This window comes from Notamacropus eugenii, chromosome 2 (assembly GCF_028372415.1).
Source record: "Notamacropus eugenii isolate mMacEug1 chromosome 2, mMacEug1.pri_v2, whole genome shotgun sequence".
NCBI lineage: Eukaryota > Metazoa > Chordata > Mammalia > Diprotodontia > Macropodidae > Notamacropus > Notamacropus eugenii.
In genome coordinates this window covers 354616323-354628432 of record NC_092873.1, presented here as the reverse complement: position 1 = coordinate 354628432, position 12110 = coordinate 354616323, and the positions used below count along the sequence as shown (strand labels likewise).

The following is a 12110-nucleotide window of genomic DNA, read 5'->3' as shown; positions in this document are numbered from 1 at the left end:
GTTCTTTTTATGTATTTTTCATCAAGGTTGTTTTTTTTAAATTATTGTTCTCTTTTTATTATTCTCTTTTGTTTCCATTTTTACCTTCATTTCTAAATATGTCCTTCTCCCTTACTCTAACCAGTGAGCCATCCCTTGTAACAATGAATTTTAAAGGATTTGAAAAAGTAGTTCAGCAAACTAGCCAACAGTCAACTAAGTCTGTTGGTATCTCTGTTGTGCTCCACAGCCATGGCCTTCCACTTTGGTAAAGAAGGAAGGAAAGGGCGTTTTCTCATCTCCAAGGCCAAATTTGGTCCTCATAATTAAACAAGGTTACTTTTGGTTTTGTTGTTTTTTCCTTTGCATTGTTGAAGCCTCATACTACTAAAATTTTTGAAGGAACTTTTGCCATTTCAGATTTAAAGTGTTTTCTTCCCTAAGAAATCAAGAATGGACAACTTAGTCACCTCACATATTGAGATTCAACTTTGGTATGATCAATTATGAATCACTCATAATTACCAAATTACACTGGAACAAATTTGGGGATTATTCCAGGGACCTTGTGTTCTGTTTCTTTGCCTCCTTCTGGCTGCTTATACTGTGGGAAGGCCACTGGATTTGGAGCCAGAGTTTGGATACAGTCTCTTCCACTTACCACCCGTGTGACTTTGGGAAAGTCACTTGACCTGTCTGGGTCATAGTTTCCTCTTCTGTAAAATGAGGGAATTGGAGAAGATCAGGGGTTTAAAACCTGTGTGTCATGCATGTGTCATGGATCCCTTTGGCTATTTGGTAAAGCCTATGAGTCCCTTCTCATATAAATGTTTCTCTCCCCCAGCCCCCAACTTAATAGTATTTTATTTTTTCAATTACATATAAAGATAGTTTTCAGCATTCACTTTTATAAGAGTTTGAGTTCCAAATTTTTTTCTCCCTCCCCACCAAGACAAGCAATTTGATATAAGCTATGCATGTAGGGTCGTATTAAACATATTTCCACATTAGTCATGTTGTGAAAGAAGAATCAGAATAAAAGAGAAAAACCACAAGAAAAAAATAAACAAAAAAGAGTAAATAGTATGCTTCAATCTGCATTCAGACTCCAACGTTCTTTCTGTGGATGTGGACAGCATTTTCCATCATGAATCTTTTGGAGCTGTCTTAGATGATTGTATTGCTGAGAAGAGCTAAATCTATCAAAACTGGTCATCACATAACTCGGCTGTTACTGTGTACAATGTTCTCCTGGTTCTGCTCACTTCACTCAGCATCAGTTCATGTAAGTCTTTCCAGGTTTTCCTGAAATCTGTCTTCTCATCATTTCTTACAGCACAGTAGTATCCAAGTATATTCATATGCCACAACTTGTTCCCCAATTGATAAGCATCCCCTCAATTTCCAATTCTTGGCCACCACAAAAAGAACTGCTATAAATATTTTTGTACATGTGGGACCTTTTCCCTTTTTTATGATCTCTTTGGGATATAGACCTAGTAGTACTGCTGGATCAAATGGTAAGTACAGTTTTATAGGCCTTTGGGCATAGTTCCAAATTGCTGGTTGGATTAATTCATAACTCCACCAACAATGCATTAGTCCTCCAATTTTCCCACATCTTAGATGAATGCTTTTAAATGTATAAAATAAAATACATGAGAGCACAAAGGAAGCCAATAATATTCATATACAGTTATTGAAATAATTTTTTTGAAGTTCATGACCCCCACTTAAGAAACCCTGGAGTAGATGAACTCTTTGGTACTTTCTCACTCTGTGAACCTATAAGTCTCATTCCAGCCTCTTCTACCTTCTTTGTCCCTTTCCTTCTCTGCCTTTTCTTCCAACTCCTCTTCTTTTATTCCTTTCTAAACTCCAACATATTTCTTCCTGTGGTTATGACTGGCTATCTCTATTCCTAACTCCCTTTGATGCTTTAAAGATCCATGATTTTATCACTGTGAATAGATCCATGCCTTAGTTGATGGTTCCATGAGCAATCATTGCCAAATATAGCAACACCTGGTGACTAATATTCTGGTGATAAACTTCTCTGCAAGTGGCAAGCTGGCTCTTAGGTCCATCCTCAAAGTCTAGCTTTCCAGCTTGGCAGGACTCACCTAAGCTTGTACTCTACTGGCATAGCTTACAGAACCCAAGGGTTACCTTCACTCTATGATCAGGTATTGGAGGAAGAATTCAGTTGAGGATCTGTATATATATTCAGTGGAGACAGTTATGGTGCGGTGGATGGAACACAGAACTTAGTGTGAATTTAGTGAACAGACCTGGATTCTGACTACATCACCTAAACTCTCTTTGCCTCAGTTTCCTCATCTGTAAAATGGATGGGATAATGTCTGGAATCCCTACATTACGGAGCTATTATAAGGACAAAATGAAATAATGTATACAGTTTCATGAATTGTAAACAACACGAATATGTGTATACAGAGCCTAGGACTGTTATCTGACTGACAGACATCAGTATCTTAGAGAGAGTGACAGGTGGAATTTGAACACAGGTCTTACTGATTCTTACTGCTTTGGATCCACTACCCTACACTGTTTCTTTGGGTAGTAAGTTCTCAGCTCTATTATTAATAGAGAGACAATGGGGCATAGTTCAAAGAATATAGGCCTTGGGGTAAGGAAAGATAGGCCTGAATCCTAATGTTGACACTCACTAGCTGAATGATTAATATTAATAATAATAATATAATAATTATAATAGCAGCTCTCATTTATAGGGCACTGAAGGTTTTCAAAATGCTTTACAAATGTTATCTCATTTTATCCTCACAATAATCCTGGGAAATAGGTGCTTTATTATTGTTCCCATTTTACAGATGACAAAACTGAGGCAGACAGCAGTTAATGATTTGCCTGAGGTCACACAGCTAGTATGTGTCTGAGGTCACATTTGAACTCAGGTCTTCCTAATTGTGAGTCCATGGCACTATCCACTGTGCCACCTAGCTGGTCTAGCCACCTATTGTTTCTAAACCTGTTTCTCAATCTGCAAAATGGGAATAGTTAGATTGCCACCACTGCCACCATCATCACCATCATCATTATCATTACAGGGTTATTGTGAGGAAAGCACTTTGGACATTGCAGATAAACGGGTGTCATCATGAACAATGTTATGAAAGCAGACACCCAGAGACTGGGAAACGACTGAACCAGTTGTGGTGGATAAATGCAATGGAATATTACTGTGCTTAACCTAGTGCCTGGCATACAGTAGGCATTTAATAAACACTTATTGATTGAGAAACTATTTGGAAAGTTGCTGTGGCAGGAGTCAAAGCTCTGTGCCTTGACAGAAAAGCTACAGGATCTGATTCAGTTTATCTGAGTAGTTAGGCCAGAGTCCACACTGATGAGAAAGCTTATTTCTGGTACATTTGATGCACATGAAGCATCTTCTGCCATCTGAAAGCATCATGATGCTTGCTTGTTTCACTGAATAGAGTTGCCTTTTGAAAGGAACATTTTCTAGGGCCTGGCGAGTTCCCCTTTGGCACGTTGTCAGTGAGTTGGATAGGAGCCACCAAGCAGATAGCGATGTCTGTAAAGTTAATGTAGGACCAGGCATAACAGAATGGGGTCACAAGGAGTCTGACTGAAACAACTCAACAAACCTGAAACTCCCCTCTCTATACTTAAGCTTCTGAAGTTTTCTGATCATTCTTGTTCCAACTCTACTTTAAACAGAAAACCAAACCCCACATTTCTGCCTTTGCCTAGCTTCCGGAATGATCCACATTTCTTTGTGGATCTGAGAATGTGACATCTGAGAAGCATGAAAACTGACCACTTTGACCTACAGCATCACCTTAAGCATTAAGCTGGTAGTCATTCATTCAATCAATCAATTCATCATTCTTGTAGTCATTCATTCAGTCAATCAATCCATCATTCTAATCGTCCTGCCCCAAGCATGCCAGGGCTATTTGGTCTTCTCTGTGGTTCTTTAAAAAGACCCCTTCTGTCTTTTGTTTATTTGTTAGATTGTTCTTCCTAGAAAGGATGGTCATACTAGATCATGCTAAGTCATACCCTTGACCTTACCATCATCACAAGTATTCCACTTTCAAGTTTATAAATTCAGAAATTCCTTTATCCAACTATAACTTTTAACCCTTTCATCTTCAACGACGAACCCCTGAACCCTCAGTTCTCTCCCAAGCAATCACTGGCTACTCCCTTCCTCATCTTGAGCCCTCAATGAACAAATTCAACTCCATACGGTCCTCCTCTCTAGAGTCCCTTACCCTCTTATCCTAGCAGCAATCTTTTCCTGCCAAGTCCCAATGGATTACCTCCACCACCTCCTTTCACCGCTGAATCCAACAGCCTTTTTTCAATGGTCTCATCCCTTGGACTTCTCTGCAGGCTTTGGCATTGGTGATCACCCTCTTCAATTTGATACTCTTCTCTCTAGGTTTTCATGATGTTATTCTCTCCTGGTTTTCCTACTACCTATTTGACCATTATTTTTGTCTCATTTGTAGGATCCTCATCTAGTTGACATTTGCTATCCCTGGGTGTCCCACAAGTCTCTGACCTGGACTGTCTTTTCTCCCTCTATACTATTTTGCTTGGTGATCTCATTAGCTCCAATGGATCCAATCATTATCTGTCTGCTGATGATTCTCGGATCCACTGGTTTAGCCAAAAGCTCTCTAGTTCAAATCGGTCCTCAGACACTTACTAGCTATGGGACCCTAAGCAAATCACTTAACTCTGTTTGCCTTGGTTTCCTTATGTGTAAAATGAGCTAGAAGAGGAAATGGCAAACCACTCCAGGATCTTTGCCAAGAAAACCCTAAATGGAGTCATGAAAAGTTGGACACGACTGAAATGACTAAACACCAACACACAACCTGTAGAAACTGAGGCAGTCTTGAATATCCAACCACCTATTAGACAATTTGAACTGGATGTCATATAGATATCTTAAATAGATATCACATATGTCCCAAGCTGAACTCATTGGCCTTCCTCACAAACCCTCTCCTTTCCAAATTTCCCTATCATGATGGAGGGCACCACCACCCTCCCAGTCCTCCAGGCTCACAATCTTAGTGTCATCCTTGATTCCCCACCATTGCTCACCCTGTATTTCCAATGCCTATCAATTTCACCTTTGCAACATATGTTGAATATTCCCAATTCTCTTTTTCGATATTGCCATCACCCCGATGTAAGCCCACATCACTTTGTGCTTAGGCTATCAAATTAGCCTCTTAATTCCTTTCCCTTCCTCAAATCTCTTCCTTTTCTAGTCCATCCTCCACTCAACTGTCAAATTAATCTTCTTAAAGAGTAGATCTGACCACATCACACACACACACACACACACCATTCAGTTAATTCCAGTGACTCCCTATCACCTCAAAAATCAAATATAATCAAATCTATCTAATCTGTTTGGTGTTCAAAGCCCTTCATAACCTGGACCCCTCCTACCTTTCTAGTCGTCTTACACTTTCCTCCCCTTTTCCCCCATGTTATCTGCCGTCCAGTGACTGGTCTCCATGTTGTTCCCTACACAAGACACTCGAAGCATTTTTACTAGTTGGGTCCCATGTTTGGATTTTTGTCTCTCTTCCCTTCTTTCTCTTGACTTCCATTGAGTCTCAGCTAAAATCCCATTTTCTGCAAGAAGCTTTTCCCATCATCCCATTATCCTGTATAGATCTTGCTCACACATAACTGTTCGCGTATTGTATCCTTCATTAGGCTGGAAGTTTCTTGAGGACAGAGACTGGTCTTACCTTTCTTTGTTTCTCCAGAGCTTAGCACAGCACCTGGCACATAGTAAGTGTTTAGTAAATCCTCATTGATAGTAGGCAAAGGTATATTAGATCCACAGAGTACCAGGGCTGAGAGAATCCAACTCCACTATTTTATAGAGAAGAAAACAGAGACCCAGAGGGGGGAATGACCTTACCCAGGGTCCTGTAATGAGTCAGTGGCATAGTTTGAAATATAAAAGAAACAATAACCTAAGATATGAATGGACTAGCATGTAGCACGTTGCTGTCCTTTATTTTGGAAAAGAATCAATGACATCATAGTGACGTCTTAACTTGTGCATGAATTGGATTTGAATTGCATAAAGTCATCAGCCTCACTCTTTCTTCCTGAGTCATCCAAGTCTAGTGGCAGGACAAAAGTCAAGATGACTGGCAATGGCCCAGGATGCAGGGAGTGTCCTTGGCATCTTTGATGTCTGACCAAGCTCTAAACGCTCCACAGCAGCTCCTTCAGCCACCTTCGTGGCTACTGGAACAAATTGTTCTCATCTACCCATTCCCATGAGGGAAGTCTTCACATGCTTGGGGAAGACATCCCCCTAACTCACCAACAGGTTTGAGGCCTGTCAGTTACCCTCAGCCTGGTTTTAGCCTGTCAGCCAAGATGATGTGGCTGCTACAGCTTCTTGGCACCACAAGTAAGAATTAGATGAATCAGATGGGCACCAAAGGTGGATGAGCAGCCCTGAAAAGGGTTCAGCAAACTCTCCCACCAGGTGCTGGTGGCCCTGAATACCCCATATGCCCCTTAGCTTAGCACATAGGTGCTTAATAAATGCTTGTTGACTGACTATGGGACCTGATAAATTCTCATTTAAATTCAACTTATAATAACAGGGATTAGATGTGACACAAGGAAATTCATGTCCCTTAAGGGGGAAACAAAAGCTGATATGACATAACTAGCCCTTATAGAATGGGTCAGTTTTGTAACTGGTTTCTAGCATTATAAAAACTTTCCCTTGTGTTTATACTATATGTAGGTCAATTGAATCAGAATAGTCCCATCAACACATATTCCATGGGATGGCCCCAATTTCATTCTTTGGCATTTTGTTGTATTGAATACTGCTACAGTAAGTGGGCAATTGGCCTATTAGCTCGCTAATTTTTAAAAAATTACATTGAGATTTTTGTTGTAACAGGAATCAGTCCGTACAGTTTGAAGGTAAACATTTCAGGATGGAGCAGGAATGGGGAAGATCAAGTTCCTCATTGAAAAAAGAAACCAGGAAGGTTGGCCTGTGAGTGAGCTGCATGTCCAGACGGGGTGGGCCCTGAGGTGATACTCTCAGCAAGCCTCTCTTCACTTAGACTTGGAGTGATACCATGAAGAGCCCTGGCTATGTAGTCAGGAGACCTGCATTTAAACTGCATTCCTGCTAACTCAGGATAAACATCCACTTGGATTTAGAAAGGAAAAGGGCCTCAAGAGATCCTTGAGTTCAACCTCCCATTTTAGAGATGTAGAAACTGAAGTAAAAAGAGGTGGATGCCTTTTTCAAAGTTGCACAATTATTAAGTATCAGAGGTGAAATTTAAACTTAAGTCCCCTAATTCTAAATCCAGCCTTTCACCAATTCTGCTGCCATCTTGGTACAGGTTCCCTCATCCATTTCATCACACCAGGACTATTGCAAAAGCCTCCTCATTGCTCTCCTCCCTGATTCAAGTCTCCCCTCCAACTCCAATCTACCTTCCACTCAGCTGCCAAAGGGATTTTCCTAAAACATAGACCTGACCACAGAATGTTGCTCCTCAGTCACTCCATTGACTCTGGGATCGAATAGAAAAATCCTTTAATTTTTTTAAGTCGTTCATAACCTGGCCACTTCCTGCCTTTCCAGTCTTCTTATACTTTTTTAAAAAATATATTTATTTATTTTTAGTTTTCAACATTCACTTTTGTAAGATTTTGAGTTCCAAATTTTCTCCCTCTCCCTCCCATTCCCCCTCCCTAAGATGGTGTGCAATCTGATATAGGCTCTACATATACATTCATATTAAACATATTTTCACATTAGTCATGTTATAAAGAAGAATTAGAACCAATGGGAGGAATGACAAGAAAGAAGAAACAAAACAAAAAAAGAGATCAAATAGTCTGCTTTGATCTGCATTCAGACTCCACAGTTCTTTTCTGGGTGTGGATGGCATTTTCCATCATGAGCCTTTTGGAATTGTCTTAGATCCTTACATTGCTGAGAAGAGCTAAGTCTGTTAAAATTAGTCATTGCGCAATGTTGTGGTTACCGTGTACAATGTTCTGGCTCTGCTCACTTCACTCAGCAACAGCTCATATAAGTCCTTCCAGGATTTTCTGAAGTCTGCCTGCTCATCATTTCTTGAAGCACAGTAGTGTTCCATTATATTCATATACCACAACTTGTTCAGCCATTCCCCAACTGTTGGGCATCACCTCAATTTCCAAGTCTTGGCCACCACAAAAAGAGCTGCTATAAATACTTTTGTACATGTGGATCCTTTCCTCATTTTTATTATCTCTTTGGGATACAGACCTAGAAGTGTTATTACTGGGTCAAAGGGTATGCACAATTTTATTGCCTTTTGAGCATAGTTCCAAATTGCTCTCCAGAATAGTTGCATCAGTTCACATCTCCACCAACAATTAGGCTTCTTATACTTTATTCATGTCCATGTACTCTTCAGTACAGCTACCCTGACTGTTCTTCTCCCAGCTCCCATGCTTTTCACTGGCTATGTCCTGTTCCTGGAATGCTCTCACTTCTCACTTCCTCCCTCCTGGCTTTCTTTCAAGATTCAGCTCACATCCTGCCTTCTACAGACCTTTCTTTGTTCTCCATTCCTTCCCCCCCTCCAAAAACAAAAAACAAAACAAACATGCTAGTTCCTTCCCGCTGAGATTAGCTTCTATCTACATTTATACAGCGCATGTGAGATGATGCTAAAAGGGTGTCCCAAAAGTTTTAGTGCAGTTTAAAGTTTTATTAAGGTGGCACAGTGAATACCGCCCTGCATGTCGAGTCAGGAACACCTGAGTTAAATCTGGCCTCAGACACTTACTAATTTATATAACTCTTGGTGAGTTACTTAATGTGTCTCAGTTTCTTCATCTGTAAAATGGGGATCATAACAGCACCTACCTCCAGGAGGATTGTGAGGATCAAATGAGGTGATATTCATGAAGCACTTTGTAAACCTTAAAACAGTAAATAATACTATTATTATATCTTATACATATATGTATGTACAACACATGTGTATGTATGTATAAGCACATATATATTTGTCATTGTTGTTCAGTTGTGTCTGACTCTTTGTGACCCCATTTGGGATTTTCTTGGCAGAGATACTGGAATAGTTTGCCATTTACTTCTCTAGCTCATTTTACAGATGAGGAAGCTGAGGCAAACAGGGTCACACAGCTAATATGTGTCCAAGGCCAAATTTGAACCCAGGAAGATGTGTCTTCCTGATTCCAAGGCCAGCACTCTATTCCCTTGTGCCATCTAGAGTGAAAAATTTTCTAGCTATTAGAACTATCCCAGAATGGAATGAACTGCCTTGGAATGTGGTAGATTCCCCCTCCATGGAGGCAGGTGATGACAAAATAATGGCTTAATGGGGATTAGTTAGGTAGGGGTTAGACTAGATGTCCTCAGAAGTCCCTTTTCAATCTGGGATTCTGTGATAGAGTTTGGGACAGAACCAGAGCTTAGCTCTGGGACTCCAGGAAGGCAGAGCAAGTTGGAGGCCAACCTGGCCAAGGTATTATATCATGACCTTAGCATCATCATGTGGGTAGTAGCCTGAAGTGCAGTCATGACTGGTACAACTGCCCAGCCTACCTATCAAAAAGCCACCAGATCCTTACAGCATGTTCTTGTCCTTCCCCTTGACTCCAGGTAGTCCTCTGCTCATTTGTTCCAGACAGACAGGTACTTTCTCTGTCCTTACATATGGAAAGATTTCCATTTCTAGTCAGTCCTTGACTAATCTCACGTTCCTCTGAATGTAATTTCCTGCAATTGATCTTTAGCAGAATTCAATAAGGCAGAGCAGGGTATGTACAAGGTTGGAGTGTCCCCAAAGCTGGCAGAGATAACTGCCACAGTTTAAGAGCTGTAGAAAAGTGAAAACAGCATCTTACTGATGATATGTATGTACAAATTATGTGTGTGTATACATGTATATGTGAATGTATACATAAATGTGTGTATGTATAGTGTATATTTTTGCTGTTCAGTTGTTTCAGTCCTGTCTGACTCTTTGTGACCCCATTTTGGGATTGCCTTGGCAAAGATACTGGAGTGGTTTGCCTTTTCCTTCTCCAGATCATTTTACAGATGAGGAAACTAAGGCAAACAGGGATAAGTGACTTGCATATGGTCACACAGCTAGCTTGTATCTGAGTTCAGATTTCAACTCACCAAGATGAGTCTTCCTGATTTCAGGTCCAGCACTCTATCCACTGTGCCACCTAACTGCCCAATGTATACATAAATATATGTGTGTAGATATGTATATATATATATATTCATGTATGTGTGTATATACACATATATAGTACAATATATACATATGTGTATATAGATACACACACATATATATATATACACATACATATATACATTTCTGATGGGAAAGTCTAGGAGAAATAAACATGGTCCTAGTCAGCTCCATGTTACATCATCTTGAATATGAGTTGTGCATAAGCAAGTAGTTCTTTAGTGTATGCATCATATACAAGGTGTCCCAAAAGCTTTAGTGTTGTGAAATTGTACTAAGACTTTTGGGATACTCTTTATTATATTTATTTGTGTGCATCTTATCCTTCTATTAGACCAAGGGTTCTTCACCTGGGGTCCATGAACTTCGGAAAAAATATTGTGATAACTGTTTCAGTATAATTGGTTTCTTTTGTGATCTTAAGTATTTTATTAATTTTAAAACATTCTTATGAGGAGTCTATCCATTTAATTCCATCAGTAAACATTTATTAAGCACCAACTGTGTTCCAGGTACTGTGCTAAATACTGCGAATAGAAAAAGAGGCAAAAGATTGTCCCTACCCTCAAGGAGAATACAATCTAAAGGAGGAAATGACAAGCAAATATGCACAAAGAAGTTCTGTGCAAGATAATTAGGAAATAATTAAAAGGGCGGGGCATTAGAATTAAGAGGGGTTGGAAAAACTTCCTGTTGAAGGTGGGGTTTTAGTTGAGATCAGGGAAACAAGTAGGCAAAGATGAGGAGGGAAAGTATTCCAGGTATGGGGGACAGCCAGAAAAAATTCCTGGAGACGAGGGATAGAGTGTCTCATTCAAAGAACAGCAGGAAGGGAAGTCAGTGATACTGGGTTGAAGGTTTCCCCAGACGGCTAACGGGATGCAGGACACAAAAAGAGGTTAAGAACCTCTGTATTTGAGATATCATTTTCACACCTACCAGAATGGCTAAAATGATAAAAGGTGAAAGTGACAAATATTGGAGAGGATGTGGAAAAGTTGAGACACTAATTGGCGGAATTGTAAAGTGATCCAATCATTTTGGAGGGCAATCTGGAATTATGCCCAAAGAGTTATTAAACTACCTACATACCCTTTGACCCAGCAATATCGCTACTTGGTCTGTTTCCAAAGATGATTAGGGAAAGAGGAAAAGAACCTACATGTTCTGAAATATTTATAGCAGCTCTCTTTGTGGTGGCAAAGAACTGGAAATTGCAGAGATGTCCTTCAACTGGGGAATGGCTGAACAAGTTGTAGTATATGGTTGTGATGGAATACTACTGTGCTGTAAGAAATGATGAGCTCAATGACTTTAGAAAAACATAGAAAGACTCGCATAAAACAATGAAGAGCAAATTGAGCAGAACCGAGAGATCATTATATATAATAACAGCAATATTGCTTTAAGAATGACTTTGAGTGAATAAGTTATTTTGTCTATTATAAATACTCAAATTAACTATAAAGGATATATGAAGAAAGAAGCTATCTGAATCCAGAGAAAGAATTGATTAATAGAAGTATGTGTAGAACACGTATATATATATGTATATATACATATTCATATATATGTGTATACATATATGTATATATACCTATTTGTGTCCAATGTTAGCTATCTCTGGGGGAGGGGGAGAGAGGGAAGAAAAAGAAAAAAGATTTACATAATAATTTTGTTATATATTTGAAAGCAATAGCAAGTTTTGCATTGTAGATTTACAGATTTATGTACAATAATCTTTTTTGTTGTACTATGATGTAGAAATGCTTATTTTATTCCATAAATTAAAAATAATTTTTTATAAAA

The 12110-nt window shown here is 39.4% G+C and overlaps 1 protein-coding gene across 2 annotated transcripts in view; it reads left to right on the top strand.

Moving 5' to 3' along the window:
• Window positions 1-12110, top strand: part of PLXDC1 (plexin domain containing 1) — a 90226-nt gene that overhangs the window by 54948 nt on the left and 23168 nt on the right. The window lies entirely within an intron of this gene.